Source organism: Citrus sinensis, chromosome 9 (genome assembly GCF_022201045.2).
Source record: "Citrus sinensis cultivar Valencia sweet orange chromosome 9, DVS_A1.0, whole genome shotgun sequence".
Lineage (NCBI taxonomy): Eukaryota > Viridiplantae > Streptophyta > Magnoliopsida > Sapindales > Rutaceae > Citrus > Citrus sinensis.
This window is the reverse complement of record NC_068564.1, coordinates 27,227,649-27,245,072: the sequence shown is the minus strand read 5'-3', so window position 1 is coordinate 27,245,072 and position 17,424 is coordinate 27,227,649. Positions and strand designations below refer to the sequence as shown.

Here is a 17,424-nt window from a genome sequence, read left to right as displayed (position 1 = left end):
GAATCAAATGAGAATTTAAGGAAGAGTGAAATATAACATAAGAATAATTCCAGCTTGCCCAGTTGGGAGACATCAGCTGTATATTTATATGTGTATATAATATCTTTTAACCACACTGACTATATATATGAAATTTATTGGCTTTTTTTCTTTTTTCTGGTAAGAAATTTATTGGCTTTTTTTCTTTTTTCTGGTAAGAAATTTATTGGCTATACTGCGAAAACAAACGCGCGGGATAAGCAGTTTGTATAAATGTATTCTAAATGAGGATCTAGCTACCTTGCAGGGGTTGCCAGGAACCCAACTTTTGTCTTTTTGTAGCAGTGTCAAGTGTCAACGGTAAGGATGTGTCTATTTGGTAATTAACATTACAATCCGTCTATTTTAGAAAATTTTAAAAATTTGAAGAGTTAATACTTTTAACATATAAGTCAGTATTGTTTCAAGTTTGTAAATAATTAGATAATTAAAATTAGGAGAAATTTCATTTACATTTTCATTATTAAAAATAAAAAAAATAAATAAATAAGTAATTTTAATTTTTTTTAATGAACTTAAAATTAAAATTTAAAATAATAAAAGTTAATTAAAAAACCATCCCCAATTTCTTCATCTCATCCATCTCATGTACTATGAACTGGAACTAAAAGTAATCTAAAACAAAAAAAAGAAAAAAAAGAATCATAGAATCAAATAATAGATATAATTAGTTCAAGTTAAGAAAGTATTAACCAACTACTCTTTCACTAGCCTAAGCCATTGATTTGGTTTAGTACCTGAAGGCTGGAGCTTCAACGTAAAATCATAGAAAAATGCTATTTCAGATTGCTAATTTAAGTTTCGATCCAAATTGTGGTGAGATTTCCCAATTACTACTCCTTTTATGATGGTAATGTTTACCACATTAACATTTGCAAAAGAATAGAAGAATAAATTTTGCAATTACGATGCTCCAATTCTAATTAAATTATATTGATATTAATTAATTTAATGAATCTATGCACCCAAATAAGCTAAATATTAGGATCTTTACTATTCCTAAGTAATACATTGTAGATTATTATAACTTTGTGAATTAACGTAACGTTCTCAAACAACTAATTAAAACTCTCTTGTCAATTAAGTTTGGTAGACAAAACTGAATTCCAATTGGAATCCCAAATCCCGTACCAAACAGTACATGAAATGGTATATGATTTGAGAAATGATAAAATAGAGAGGGATTTGAGACTAAATTTATTCTTATTAAAACTCGAGACTAGTCGAGAATTTGATCGGGATCCCTATGGAATCCTAATTGTATCAAATTGTTTTAATTTTCTAATTTAATTAAAGTTTTAAAAATAAAACCCATCAAAATTTTGCTAAAGCACAAGCCCAATGCTTGCTTTTATACTCCTACAGCCTAATCATTAATAGCTTATGGTTTATGTTTTTTTAATTCATTAACCTACTTTTATTAAAATAAAAATTAAGCAAAATAACAACAACAACAACACAATTCTCAAAAGCCATCAAGAAAATTGCAACCTAATTCTCAAATTGAAACCCAAAAGTAGCCTTTCACACGATGGTCATTCCACCATCTCACATCACTGCATAATCCACACCACTAGTGCCATGACATAACGTATCAATTAACAAATGACTTTTTTTTTTTTCCAGTTGATACACAAAGTTGATGATGCCTTGAGAAAGTGAAGGTTTCATGTCCTTTGAAGTTAAAATTTGAAGTTGAAGACAACACTTTTGAATGGTTTTGTTCATTGTCAACTTATTCTTATACTTTTGGATGTTTGCTTTGGTTTGTCCTTGAAACTTTTGGATGTTTTTATATTTGTTGGTGACAGAACTTGTAACTTTTTAATTTTTTTTTCAGCTTGATTTGTAAATTAAATATTTGATACAAGTGACTACATAAAATTTCTTTATATTAATTGTATTTGAGCTAATTTACATTTGGAATATTTGGAAATTCGGGATAATTGAGACGATACTTGTATTTCAACAAGTAGGAATTCAATACTTTTTTTTGTCCTGATGAAATAATAAGTATAGATTCAGTACAATTTTATATTCCAATCAAACAATCGAAAGGGCTTGGTAATGGTCAATCTCAATTAGTACATCCCAATTGCTAAGTGCTAACTCTATTGCCCACTATCCATAAACAAAAATAATTTAGCAAATAATCTTATATTCTTATATATATATATATATATATATATATAGAGAGAGAGAGAGAGAGAGAGAGAGAGAGAGAGAGAGAGATTACAAATTAAAAGGTCAATTAAAAAAAAATTCAATCAATTTTGAAAAAGAACTAGGATTTTACCTCAGTACCAATTCCTTTGTAAATTACATCATATGTACTTTCACCAAGAACATCATATTTTAGATACCTATTAGTGGTTTTTTTTGATAAATTTACTTTGTCACCGTCAATTCATATATATTTTTTGAATTATATGTTTTAATTTTAATTGATATGGGATTTCACCAAAACAGGTTTAAGATTAAGGTTAGGGTTCTTCAATTTCTGCAATAAATGATGTCGAGTTGACTTTTGTTGATTATGATTGAAAATAGAAAAAATTGGGCCACCTATGGAGTAGAGTTAAATCAAATTGCAGTTATAAATAAATGGAAAATAAAAGGGAAAGCAAGGGGCCAAATCAAAATTAACACACAAAAAAGACAAAAGTTGTGGTACCTTTTTTATTTCAGAAGAAAAGTTGTAGTACCTTGCAACGGTTGGAAGGCAGCTGGATCCAAAAGGGGATTATAAAAATTGGAATTTTGGAACCTTCCCCATGGCACAAGCAATGAATAACAAAAGATTCCGTTCATTTTTTTATTCTCTCCATTAATTAAAAAAATCAATAAATTAAATAATATCTTTTAAGTTTTAATTTTCAGAAGTTGCATTACACCTTAAAGTCCCAAATATACACGTAGCCTACATAATTCATTATTTTTAGAAAATTTTATAACTAATACAAAAATTAATATTACCAATGAAAATTTTCTAACAGATTAATAATATGAAGATAATTGTATTTAATATTTAAAATAATTTGTAAAAATGCATATTTTTTCTTTTATTACACCCGAATTATTGGAAAAGTCACCACTCCACCCTCATGTCATTGGCTTTTTGTTTTATTTATATGGTCAAACCATAGTTGACTGATGAATGTATTGTATTTGCCCCTAATATTATCTATTATTACCGAAAAAGACAAAAGCAACCTTAAATTTGCAAATAATTTAATACAAACAATTTAGTTTTTTTTTTCCTAATCTTTTTTCTCTCTTTGCTGGTCTCCTCTGCAGTCTCCATCTCTGAACGAAGCCTAAGCTTGAAGAAATTGATTGATAAAAAGAGGAAGTTTTCAAGTCGTTAAAGAAGCATTCAGTAAATCTTGACATTGTCCTCTAATTCGTCTTCCTCATAAGCTTAAGTGGCGTATTCTAATGCAACGGCAACACGCAACTTAGCATTTAACATTTTAGGCAAATCAAGCAAGCTTAATCATTTTTATGAAATGAAGGTGCATCAAAATTTTAAGATTCTAATATTCCGTTGATTTTAGAGAATATCGAAATAAAAAAAAAATTAAATTCACATTGATTCAAAAGAATTCTGTGAATTTAGGGATTAACTCATTTATTCCATAAAATACTGAGAATTAACTAATTTAAATACTCACACAAATATTTAAAAATTAAAAATATTGCTGAAAATCAAATTCTCCACTTGTAAAAGCTACTAAAAATACTTATTTATACTAACTAAAAGGGTAGAAGGTAATTTTGTACAATTCCGCGTATGACTATTATTGGTCTTTTAGACTCACAAAACTTCAATAACAAAATTTACAAACATATACACAAAACGTTTAATAGCAACACAGCCTACCAGAATGCCTTGTGTCTTGTGGCCACAACATGAGCTAGAGATCTAGAAGACAATGCTCACAGTTGGGTTCCGCGTTTCATCATTGAACGAAATTCATCATAGCTGATTCTACCATCCTGTAAACACAAATTAAAGGCGTGGGAATTGGCTTGCAATAATGCAGACAAATGACTAATGCCCTCCAAAAATATAAATCAACTTACTTTGTCTCTGTCATCTTCAGACATTATTTCTTTAATTGTGGCAATTGTGGCATCATCACCCATGCCATCATCTTTAAAAGCTTTTCCGAGTTCATCTACCTGATATATCTACATAGCCATTTAGAATAGAACTTCATTAATTAGTCAATTAACTCCAGATATAACCCATTCAATTTAAGCAAGTTAATGGAGCGAGTATGTCTTCAATATCCCTCATTCAGATCATGATAAACCTGAGGAGCCAAAAACTGCTCAACATGCTTTCTACAGTAATAAAAATAAAATGAGAAGCTTACCGTTATTATCCTTGTCAAGGTACAGGATGGCTTTGTAAAGAAATTTCAAATCTTTCTAGCTTGTGCCTTTGCGTCATAGCTGTTCTAAACTCAATGTAGTCAATAGTCCCATTTCCATCTATATCAGCCTGCAGAAATGCAGAGCCAACTATATTAGCTGGGTATAATGCAAATAGAAAGACAGTGGGATAAACTCAGAGTTCATGAGTTAGTTACAGCTTGCATGTACTGCTTGACATCAAATTCTGTAAGCGTCGATCCAAGTTTAGCTAATCCTTCCCTCAATTCATCGTAAGTAAGAGTGCCACTGTTGTCAGTGTCCATCTCTGTAAATTTTTCCTTTAGCTTTTGTATTTCTTAGGTAGGAAAATTTTCCACAATGACCTAAAGAACGCATGGTTTATCAGTAGGGGGAACACAATAGAATACATAATTTTTTATTGGCTTACACAAGTTTTCAAAATACAACAGTACAATTAAACGTTGTTGACAAGGAAGTGTAGATGCAAAAATTCAATCAAACATGTAACTCATGATAGCCAGTCATATAAATTTCTGTTATAATGTTTAGAATTAAAATGTCATCATGAACATGTATACAATGTCATCATGTATAGATTCACATACATGTTATAATTTGGAGAATCTTTTGACGTGAGTATATTATTTGTCACGTGTGCTTAAGATACAAGCTTTGTCACTTTCCTTTATATCTATCAATCCTATCCATGTATTTCTCAAGTTTAAGCTCATTTAGGAGGGATTCATGGGCCTTAGACTTACCTTTAGTGCAAGTTTCTTTAGTTTATTCATTGCCGTAAACTACTTCATCCTGCAAATAACAGCAGTATCGATTGGCTTATCCGATGTTTCTCCACTTTCTTTAAGCCAAGGATGCTTGCATATCATATACATTTTTCAGTGGTAGCTATACCATTTGTATTATTAAATAGACTAATAAATTTTAACTTACAGTAATCAAAGCAGCATAGATAGAATAAATGAGAAAAATTAATAACATGAGGATCTAAAGCTTTATACCTAGAACTTGTGCAGCAGTAATCCGCCATTTTGGATCTGTGTTAGCATCCTGCGAACCAACTCTATGGCACTGCTTGATATACTTGGAAATGGATCATGTTGGAAGTTAATTTCTCCTTTTAATATAGCCTGAGCAACTCCCTGCTCCGTTTCTGCAGAGCACATAAAATATTCAGAGTGGTCATAGTTACACTCTGTACTCTTAGTTGACAGTAAGAAATACAAATACGTTGTTGAAGTGAAAAGAGATCCTGTAGGGTGCAAAATGAATATTGATTGTCACCTGCCCAAATGGGAGGTACACCACACAATAAAATATACAATATAACTTCTGCGCTCCAAATGTCTGCTTCCTTCCCATAACTTTGCCATAATACTTCGGGAGCAATATAGTAAGGACTTCCGACTATTTATCTGTATGCCTTTCCTGGAAAATGTATCATGCGATAATCAAAAAAGGATAGATTAATAGCTAGATTAATTAAATATGCCTTTCATGGTGATCCCAAGAGTTTTTCATTATTTTGTTATGATTTTCACCTAAATCAATACATTATGCTGAGTTACGGCTTACTCAAATGATATATATCAGAAAATTCTACTGGCATGAGGGACTACTATATTCAGTAAAATCTAAACATAGATAATATGCAAGGAAGGACGAGAAATTTACCCTCTTCAATGAACACTGATAACCCAAAATCATTGGCGTTCAAAACAGCATTCTCGTCCATGCTGGTGAACAAGAAATTCTCAGGTCTGAGGTCTCTGTGCATAACACCCCTAAGAACGCCAAACATTCACAACATTCATAATTACCCTGAATACAGAAGCCGCAGATCTCTCGCTATAATGGCCCCTGGCTACAATTCGATCAAATAACTCACCACCAGCACATAATTCCATAACAATAGCACAAATTGGTCATCCTCATAAGCAGCCTTGAATTTAACTATATTAGGCTGCCCACTCAAATATTGCATTACCGCAACCTCTCTTCTTACATCATCCTTTTCATAATCTTTTACCAATTTTCTTTTAGAAATAGACTTGCAAGCAAACTGCAAACCGGTTGAATTCTCAATACAAAGACAATTAGAAAAGTTATACCAAATTCACCATTATCCAATTCTTTGCCAATAGTATAATGTAACTTACCGTCCTCATAAGCTTTACCAAGAATTGCATCATGGAGTTGGCATGCTGCTGGGCGGTCTGAGTCTTGGCTTGTGCTGAAAATGCAACCCATTTCTGGCCGCCACCACCACAGAGGATGCAAGACAGGACCTCAGGATTTGACTTTCACAGATGGGCAATTTCAAAGAATATGCAGGACCCAAGATGTATACAGCTTACATCATAGTTTCTGCCTTTAAATTGATTCTTTGAAATTTAGAATGAGATTTGTTAGAAGAAGACCGCTGTGTAGCCAATTCTACTGTCCTCTATTAAAAACACTTCCGAGTTGCTAAACAAAACTATAATATATGTGCTGCTTATAATAATTTGCTTGTAAATTGCTCAATGCTGCCTGATGTTTGGCTCAATACCCCATTACCCCTTTATTTTGGAAAATACCCCCGTACCCCTGGCATGTAAACTTTTGTACAGTTTGATAAAATACTCCCCTACCCCATTATGCAGAGAAGTGTTGCCTTCAAATTCTGTCATCCTTAAAAGGCTCTCTGGTTCTGCTTCCGTTCCATTTTTAACTGCCGGCACATAATTCAAGAGTGTACTAACGATAGCAGGGTCACCAGCCCTGGCAGCAATAAGCAATGCAGTCTCTCCCTTCCAGTTGTTCTTCCGGAGAAGTGAAAGCTGTCGCCAGAGAATCTCCTGTACCACTTTATGTTTTTGAAATCTGATAGCCATATGAAGCACTATGTTGCCTCGGGGACTCATTGTGCTGAAAATATTTTGCATTCGAACTGCGAGTAGCCTGATTTGATGTTCATCCTCACGTCTTAATACATTGAGTAGTTCATGGTCCATGGTTGTTGGTAATTCTTGATCCATGATCGATCCTTTGTAATCTGTACCAAATTCAGCTGCCATAAAACTCCTCAGTATCAGACTAATTACTCAATCAAAAAACTTAAATTAAAAAAACACTTAAACTTCAACAAACCATAACCAGAAAATGTAAGTAACATTGGAGTTTTATTTTTGGTCACATTGAGCCAACTCTACATTGACTTAAGTGACTGAGATAAAATCATATGATAGAAGCTTGTTATTACAAACTAACACTAAAAACAGAACCTTCAATGATCAATGATTATTAACTAAACTTCTCCCAATTTTCCAATAGGCTCTTAGTCCATTGGCAACAGTCCAGCCACTCAACTTCGAGTGACTTGAATGTTCCTAGGTTCAAGTCCTAGCTTTGATAGGACTCGATTATCTCTTAGAATGGAGTCGATATTCCTTTGCTTGGGAGTAGGGCGTCCTCCAATAGTATGTGAATAAAGAATATTCAGACTTCGTCCTAAAACTGTAGCAAAAGACAAAAAAAGCAGAGTCGGGTGTCCTCCAATAGTATGTGAGGAAAGAATATTCAGACTGTGTCCTACAACTGCAGCAAAAGACAAAAAAAATCCCGATAAGTGTCTGATTGTATATCAATTGTATATCAATAAGCTTCTGATTACAATATCTGTGTAATCAAAAAATAGCAAAAAATATTGAAGGCAGGGCCCGTGTATATATTATTTGTATTTTCGCCCCTGTTAGATGTCATTCAACCAAAATGACCCCTCTATGTACAAAGTTATCCTCAAAAGCAGTCTTTATCATCCTGTAACCTCTGTTAGTTACTATTTATAACAAAATAACCATCAAATCAAAGATTATGATTTGGCCACTGGTTGCAGGCGGCAAAGAGACAGCATATAGTAACATTGGAGAACTTCTGATTCCTCATTGATAACAATTATTTATTATTTCCAAACAACTGAGTTAACAAAGCTTTTTAGAAGATTGAAAATATTCCAAGTTCAAACTTCTGCATAAAAATGCAAACTAACTATGAGGGGAAAAAAAAGGAAAAATGAAAAAAAAATAAAAATAGAGAGATGAGGGAGGAGAAGATCGGGCGGAGTCGGGCACTTGCACTTGTCCTGTTGTCCACTTGTCTTGTCTGGCCTCCTCCTCACTAAAAAAAGGTCCAAAAATAATATTTTCAGTTATCACACCACACCCCTGTTTTCTAGCCTAATACCCCACTAGGCCCCTTATTTTTTAAGAATACTTCAACATGCCTCGTATTTCCACAAAACCATGCACTACACCCAGCTTTACTTTCGTAATTATTAGTTAATTTATGAACCAAACAGGTTCTTCAAATTTCACGTACCAAATTGATGGGTAATGGGTAAAAATAAATTTTCAATGTCTTTAATCGAAGGTTCGTACAGTCACTTAAGAGTTAAGATTTCTGATAATTACTCTATACAATTTATTCTTTCAAATTTTATAATTCAATTCCGTTAACATAATTATACGGGCCAAATGTTAATTTGCACAATACCAAGCAAATCCATTTGGGATCGAAAAAAATCTGTAAAAGCACACATTAATTAAATGAATTTAAAAACTGATAAATATCAACAACAATTTACTCTTTCTGTTCATATTTATTCTTCTCGTCTCATTACAAAAATAATAATAAATCACGTAAACACCCGATTCCTTACAATATTTAAGTTGCATAATTATTTACAGCTCAAATTATTCACCAAAAAAAAAAATGACGATACATCGATATCGTCGAAGTAATCGAGTAGTAGATTCAATCCGTACTGTACAATTGGATCCAAGATTCCAAGAACTTGATGTTGTACTTATCTAAACTAAACAAGACATCATGGCACTTTGAGCCGCATGGGACTCGATTCAAATTTGAAGACAAAAATTCACCACTCGGATAGTGGCACCGTAATGCCCTGTTTAGTTTAGACAAATATAACACCATGTATTTGGAAAACTATTGAATGGCACGTACAGTTTATCTACCATAAAATCTTGCGTCTCATGGTTACAACATGAGACAGAGATCTGGAAGAGAATTCTCGCGGTTGTGTTCCCCTTTTCATCATTGCACAAAATTCATCATAGCTGATCCTGCCGTCCTATAAACACAAAAGATGTGAGAACTAAGCTTATAACAACAATAATGCGGACAAATTAAACATGTTCAAAAGTAAGAATCGACTTACTTTGTCTCTATCAACTTCAGACATTATTTCTTTAATTGTGGCATCATCACCCATGTTGTATTCTTTAAATGCTATTTCCAGTTCATCGACTGTGATATAGCTGCACAGCATTTTGAGAAAGAACTGCAGTACTTAATTCCCTAACTTCACTTCTGATATTGATTTTGGGGTAAGTTTTCTTTTTAACCAATTACAGAAGCCACCACAAAAAGATTTTTTCTTTTGTTTTAAATTCTGATAATATTATATATGTTTCAGTTCATGTTATACAAAAAGCATAACAAAGGTTTTTCTTGGGCTGTATACAGAGCAGTCAAAGTGCCAAAGGGTCGTTTTCTAATTTTACATTTTAGAACAAGAAACTAACCGATCATTATCCTTATCAAAATATTGAAAGGCTTTGTCAAGATGTTCGAATCTTTCTAGCTTGTGTCTTTGCATTGTAGCAGTGATAAATTCAATGTAGTCAATAGTCCCATTTCCATCTATATCAGCCTGAAATGTGGAGCCAACAACATCAGCCAACTATAATGCATATAGACAGACTAAAATATTAATTCAGAGTTGATGAATTGCTTACAGCTTGCATGTACTGCTTGACATCAACTTCTCTAAGTGTCGATCCAAGTTTAGCTAATCCTGCCTTCAGTTCACCATAACTAAGTGCACCACTCTTGTCAGTGTCCATCTCTGTAAATTTTTCCTTGAGCATTTGTATTTCTTCAGTCGGAAGATTTTCCACTATGACCTTTACAATTATATTTACGATCCAATTAGTTTATCAGTAGGGCCAGGGGAGCACAATCAAATGCATTCATTCATTGGACTTGCACATAGTTCATAAGATATAATAAAAGCTCTAAAATAAAACATGTTGATGAGGAAGTAAAGTTGTAATAATTTAATCAAACATGTGACTCAAGATCACACTCCCATAAGATTTAGAAGGACAGGATCATAGGCCCTTGGACTTACCTTTAGTGCGAGTTTCTTTAGTTTATTCATTGCCCTAAATTGCTTCATCCTGAAAAGAACAGCAGTGTCAATTGGCTTGTCTGATGCTTCTCCACTTTCTTTAAGCCAAGGGTGTTCTGTATGTCATGCATATGGCTGTCAATGGTACTTATACTCTTGGTAACATTAACTGGACTAAATAAAGTTTAACTTATAATTATCAAAGCAGCCTGGGCGAGAAAAACTAATAAATTCACAATCTAATGTTTTATACCTAGAACTTGTGCAGCGGTAATCCGCCTTTTTGGATTCTGTGTCAGCATCCTGCGAACCAACTCCTTGGCACTGCTTGAAATAATTGGCCATGGATCAGTTTGAAAGTCAATTTCTCCTTTGTATATTTCTTCAAAAATGCCCTTCTCAGTTTCTGCAGAGCACATCATAACTTGTGAGTGATTAGTGATTACTGCTATACTTCTGGATATTAGTAACGAAAAAGTATAGTGTGTTGAAGGGAAAAGAGATCCTCTAGGGGGCAACACGAATATCTTCACCTGCCCAAAATGGAGGCACACCACATAGTAAAATATACAGTATAACTCCTGTGCTCCAAATATCTGCTTCCTTCCCATATCTGCGCCGTAACACTTCAGGAGCAACATAGTAAGCACTCCCAACTAAATCCCTGAATACCTTTCCTGGAAAGTGCACCATGGTATCATCAGACAAGGATAAGTTGATAGCTAGATTAAACAAGCCTTTCATGGTGATCCTAAGAGTTTCACATTATTTTCTGATGATTTCATCTAAAGTAATACATGAAGCCTCACGGCATACTGCATGTCTAATTCACTATTGAAATTAAATGGAAATGCCATTCATTTATCAGACATAATTGAACATCGAAACTTAGGTTCACATGAACGTATGTAAATATAAGATTTCAAATACAAACATATATATGGTGACTATAATGGATTTCAAATACAAACATATATATGGTGAAGAAATTTACCCTCTTCAAAGAACACTGATAACCCAAAATCAGTGGCCTTCAAAACAGCATTCTCATCCCTGGTAGTGAACAAGAAATTCTCAGGTTTGAGATCCCTGTGCATAACACCCTTAGAGTGGCAAACATTCACAACATTCATAATTACCCTGAATACAGAAGCCGCATCTCTCTCACTATAATGGCCCTTGGCTATAATTCGGTCAAATAGCTCACCACCAGCACATAACTCCATGACAATATGCACAGAATGCCTGTCCTCATAAGCACCCTTAAATTGAACTATATTAGGCTGCCCACTCAAATGTCGCATTATCTCAATCTCTCTTCTTACATCATCCTTTTCATACGCAGCTACAATTTTTTTCTTAGAGATAGACTTGCAAGCAAATTGCAAACCGGTTGAATTCTCAGTACAAAGATATGTAACAGCAAATGCTCCCTTACCCAGTTCTTTCCCAATGGTGTAATGCAACCTGACATCCTCGTACGGTTTACCAAGAATTGCATCATCTAGTTTAGGTGGTTGCTGCTGTCGGGCTGCTGCTGGCTTTGAGGAGCCCGGGATTTTGCTTAAACAGCCACCCATTTCTGCATAAGAGGCTCAGCTCAAGCTTAACTCTGGATGTCTGGATCTTTACAGAAGTCAACTGGAACAAATCCACTTGAGATCAAAGATAAATTATAGGGAATCAAGTGAGATTTTAAGGAAAAGTAAAATAAAATACAAAGAGCAATTCCAGCTTGCCCAATTCGGAGATATCAACTATATATTGGTACGCGTATGTATTTTTTCTATCAAACTATGCGTCATTATGGTTAAAATTTATTGGCCCTTTATTTTTTTTGGTAAGAAATTCTGAAATTTTTTGGCTTTTGTTCGAAATGGTCAGCGAAAAAGAAACGCGTGGGATAGGATAGAAGTTTGAATAAATGATGGTGGTGTAACCCGATAATGAACCTTCCCCATGACACAAACAATGAATAACAAAGATTCCATTCATATTTTTATTCTCCCCATAAATTTAAAAAATCAATAAATTAAATTATATCGTTCAAATATACACATAGCCCACATAATTCATTATTTTTTAAAAAAATTTATAAATAGTACAAAAATTAATATTCCCAATAAAAATCTTCTAACAGATTAATAATATGAAGATAAGTGCATTTAATATATAAAATAATTGGTAAAAAATGCGTTTTTTTTGGGGTTTATTATGGTCCAATTATTGGAAAAGTCATCCCCCCACCCTCATGTCATTAGTTTTTTGTTTTTTTCTTTATGGTCAAACCATAGTTGACCGATGAATGTATTATATTTGCCCCTAATATTATCCACTAGTAATAAAAAAATAACCTTAGATTTGCAAATAATTTAATGCAAACAATTTTTTATTTTATTTTTCAAGTCCTTTTCTCTCTTTGTTGTTCCCCTCTCCATCTCTGAACAAGGTCTCAGCTTGAAGAAATTGATTGATAAAAAGAGCGAGTTTTCAAAGCTGTTGAAGGATCACTGCCGTTTACAATTTTGCTTATGTTAACACACTGACCCACAGGCATTGTCCTCTAATTCGTCTTCCTCAGAGGCTGAAATAGCGATTCGAGTGCAATTAAACCCCCAAGTTGCAATGGCTAAGTGGCGAAGCTCTCTCTAGGCTTAACATTTTAACAAAATTGGGCAAATCAAGAAAGGTTAATTATTGTGACGAGAAGAAAGACTTTCTAATTTATTAAGTGCCCGTTTGCTGCTGTGATGATGGTGATTTTTGCCAATGTCTTCTCTCTCGCCTCTCTGCATTTTCCTTTTTTGAATCAAAGGAGATTCATAGAATAAAGCGTGTACTCATCCAAGTATTTGTTTCAACTGTATGTGTACTCATCCATGTATTTGTTTCAACTGTATGTGTACTCATCCATGTATTTGTTTCAACTGTATTTTATTTCATAGAAACAAATCTTAATAGAAATACTGCATAAATCTTTTGATCCTACAATATTCAGAGCCTATGTATGCATCACAAAATTTGTTCACTTCCTAATATTTATTTATTTGACTGTAAGAAGAAAATGGGAAGAAGGTAATTTTGTGCAATTCCGTATATGACTATTATTGTTCTAATACACTCTCACAAAACTGCAATAACAAAATTTACAAAGATATACAGAAAACGATGAATAACAACACAGTTTACCTACCAGAATACCTTGCGTCTTACGGTTACAACATGAGCCAGAGATCTAGAAGACAATGCTCGCAGTTGGGTTCCGCATTTCATCATTGAACGAAATTCATCATAGCTGATTCTACCATCCTGTATACACAAATTAAAGGCGTGGGAATTGACTTACAATAATGAAGACAAATTACTAATGCCCTTGAAACTGAAAATCAACTTACTTTGTCTCTGTCAACTTCAGACATTATTTCTTTAATTGTAGCAATTGTGGCATCATCACCCATGCCATAATCTTTGAAAGCTTTTCCGAGTTCATCTACCGTGATATATCTACATAGCCATTTAGAATAAAAACTTCATTAATTAGTCAATTGACTCCAGATATAACCCATTAAATTTTAGCCAGTTAATGGAGGGAGTAGGTTTTCAATATTCCCCATTCAGATCATGAAAAAACTGAGGATGCAAATAATGCTCAACATGCTTCTATAATAATAAAAATAAAATGAGAAGCTTACCCATTATTATCCTTGTCAAAGTACTGAAAGGCTTTATAAAGATTTTCAAATCTTTGTAGCTTGTGCCTTTGCATCGTAGCTGTTATAAACTCAATGTAGTCAATGGTCCCATTTCCATCTATATCAGCCTGCAGAAATGCAGAGCCAACAATATCAGCTGGGTATAATGCAAATAGACAGACAGTGTGATAAACTCAGCGTTCATGAATTACTTACAGCCTGCATGTACTGCTTGACATCAAATTCTGTAAGTGTCGATCCAAGTTTAGCTAATCCTTCCTTCAATTCATCGTAAGTAAGAGTGCCACTGTTGTCAGTGTCCATCTCTGTAAATTTTTCTTTTAGTTTTTGTATTTCTTCAGTAGGAAGATTTTCCACAATGACCTAAAGAACACATGGTTTATCAGTAGGGCGAACACAATAGAATACATAAATTTTTATTGGCTTGCACAAGTTTTCAAAATACAACAATACAATATAATGTTGTTGACGAGGAAGCGTAGATGCAAAATTTCAATCAAACATGTAACTCATGATAGTCAGTCATATAAATTTCTGTTATAATATTTAGAATTAAAATGTCGTCATGAACATGCATACAATGTCATCAGGTATAGATTCACATACATGTTATAATTTGGAGAATCTTTTGACACATGTATATTATTTGTCACGTGTGCTTAAGATACAAGCTTTGTCACTTTCCTTTATATCTATCAATCCTATCCAAGTATTTCTCAAGTTTAAGCTCATTTAGGAGGGACTCATGGGCCTTAGACAGTTAGACTTACCTTTAGTGCAAGTTTCTTTAGTTTATTCATTGCCGTAAACTGCTTCATCCTGAAAATAACAGCAGTATCAATTGGCTTATCTGATGCTTCTCCACTTTCTTTAAGCCAAGGGTGCTCTGCATATCATATACATTTTTCAGTGGTAGCTATACCATTTGTATTATTAAATAGACCAATAAATTTTAACTTGCAGTAATCAAAGCAGCATAGATAGAATGAATGAGAAAAATTAATAACATGAGGATCCAATGCTTTATACCTAGAACTTGAGCAGCAGTAATCCGCCTTTTTGGATCCAGTGTTAGCATCCTGCGAACCAACTCTATGGCACTGCTTGATATACTTGGAAATGGATCACGTTGGAAGTCAATTTCTCCTTTTAATATAGCCAGAGCAACTCCCTGCTCCGTTTCTGCAGAGCACACAAAAAATTCAGAGTGGTCATAGTCACACTCTGTACTCTTAGTTGACGGTAAGAAATACAAAAACGTTGTTGAAGTGAAAAGAGATCGTGTAGGGTGCAAAAAGAATATTGATTTTCACCTGCCCAAAAGGGAGGCACACCACACAATAAAATATACAATATCACTCCTGCGCTCCAAATGTCTGCTTCCTTCCCATAACTTCGCTTTAATACTTCGGGAGCCATATAGTAAGGACTCCCAACTATTTCGTCGTAAGCCTTTCCTGGAAAATGAATCATACGGTAATAAAAAAAGGATACATTAATAGCTCGATTAATCAAATATGCCTTCCTGGTGATCCTAAGAGTTTTGTATTATTTTCTTATGATTTCACCTAAATCAATACATTAAGTGAGTTACAGCTTACTCAAATGATATGTATCGGAAAATTCTACAGGCATGAAAGACTACTACATGCAGTAAAATCTAAACATGGAAAATGTGCAAGGAAGGTAGAGAAATTTACTTTCTTCAATGAACACTGATAACCCAAAATCAGCGGCCTTCAAAACAGCATTCTCATCCCCGGTAGTGAACAAGAAATTCTCAGGTTTGAGATCCCTGTGCATAACACCCTTAGAGTGGCAAACATTCACAACATTCATAATTACCCTGAATACAGAAGCCGCAGATCTCTCGCTATAATGGCCCCTGGCTACAATTCGATCAAATAGCTCACCACCAACACATAATTCCATAACAATATGCACAAATTGGTCATCCTCATAAGCAGCCTTGAATTGGACTATGTTGGGCTGCCCACTCAAATATTGCATTACCTCAACCTCTCTTCTTACATCATCCTTATAATAATCATTTACCAGCTTTCTTTTAGGAATAGACTTGCAAGCAAATTCCAAACCGGTTGAATTCTCAGTACAAAGATAGGTTATACCAAATTCACCCCTACCCAATTCTCTACCAAGAGTATAATGTAACTTAACATCCTCATAAGCTTTACAAAGAATTGCATCATGGAGTTGGCGTGCTGCTGGGTAGTCTCCATCTTGGCCTTTGTCATGGAGTTGGCGTGCTGCTGGGTGGTCTGAGTCTTGGCCTTTGCTGAAAATGCAACCCATTTCTGGCCGCCACCGGCACAGAGGATGCGAGACAGGACCTCAGGATTTGACTTTTGCAGGTGGGCAATTTCAAAGAATATGCAGGACCCAGATGTATTCAACTACACATCACAGTTCCTGCCTTTGAATTGATTCTTTAAAATTTACAATGAGATTTGTTAGAAGAAGACCGCTGCGAAGGCAATTCGACCGTCCTCTATTAAAAACACTTTCTTTTTTAATATCCCATTCAGACTTCGGAAGGATGGATTGTTTACAATAATTTGCTCGTAAATTGCTGCACGCCCCCTGATATTTGGCTCAATACCCCATTGCCTCTCTACGTTTTGAAAATACCTGCTTACCCCTGGCATGTAAACTTTTGTACAGTTTGATAATTTTGCCTTTCTTTTGAGTTCTGGGTTCCAGATCTGGTCTTGGGATCATTCGTTATTAACAAGTTTGGATATCTTGGGTTTAAAATAATAACTGAAATCGAAACCACGACATGAAGTACCGAATTAACTTGGAGAAAAAACTTATCTCTGCATGCTGCGCTATTACCTCATCAGGCTCTGCCATTGGTTTTATGGAAGCATGCCATAATTTTATTTATTTGTTGAGTTTTATTCATATAATCACTATAGATTTCGAGACCAACATGTTCTATCATTTGACAGAGTAAGCACATAAATACAAGTCTTTCTTACTAACTTAATGGGAGGTATCTGTTCTTTTCCTAATCTTGGTTAATTACATCCC

At 34.2% G+C, this 17,424-nt stretch overlaps 2 pseudogenes; both read right to left on the bottom strand.

Moving 5' to 3' along the window:
* Window positions 1–3,978: 3,978 nt before the first annotated feature.
* On the bottom strand, window positions 3,979–8,740 carry LOC102608320 (calcium-dependent protein kinase 33-like; annotated as a pseudogene).
* Window positions 8,741–9,064: 324 nt separating this feature from the next.
* Window positions 9,065–16,916, bottom strand: LOC102608031 (uncharacterized; annotated as a pseudogene).
* Window positions 16,917–17,424: the final 508 nt, after the last annotated feature.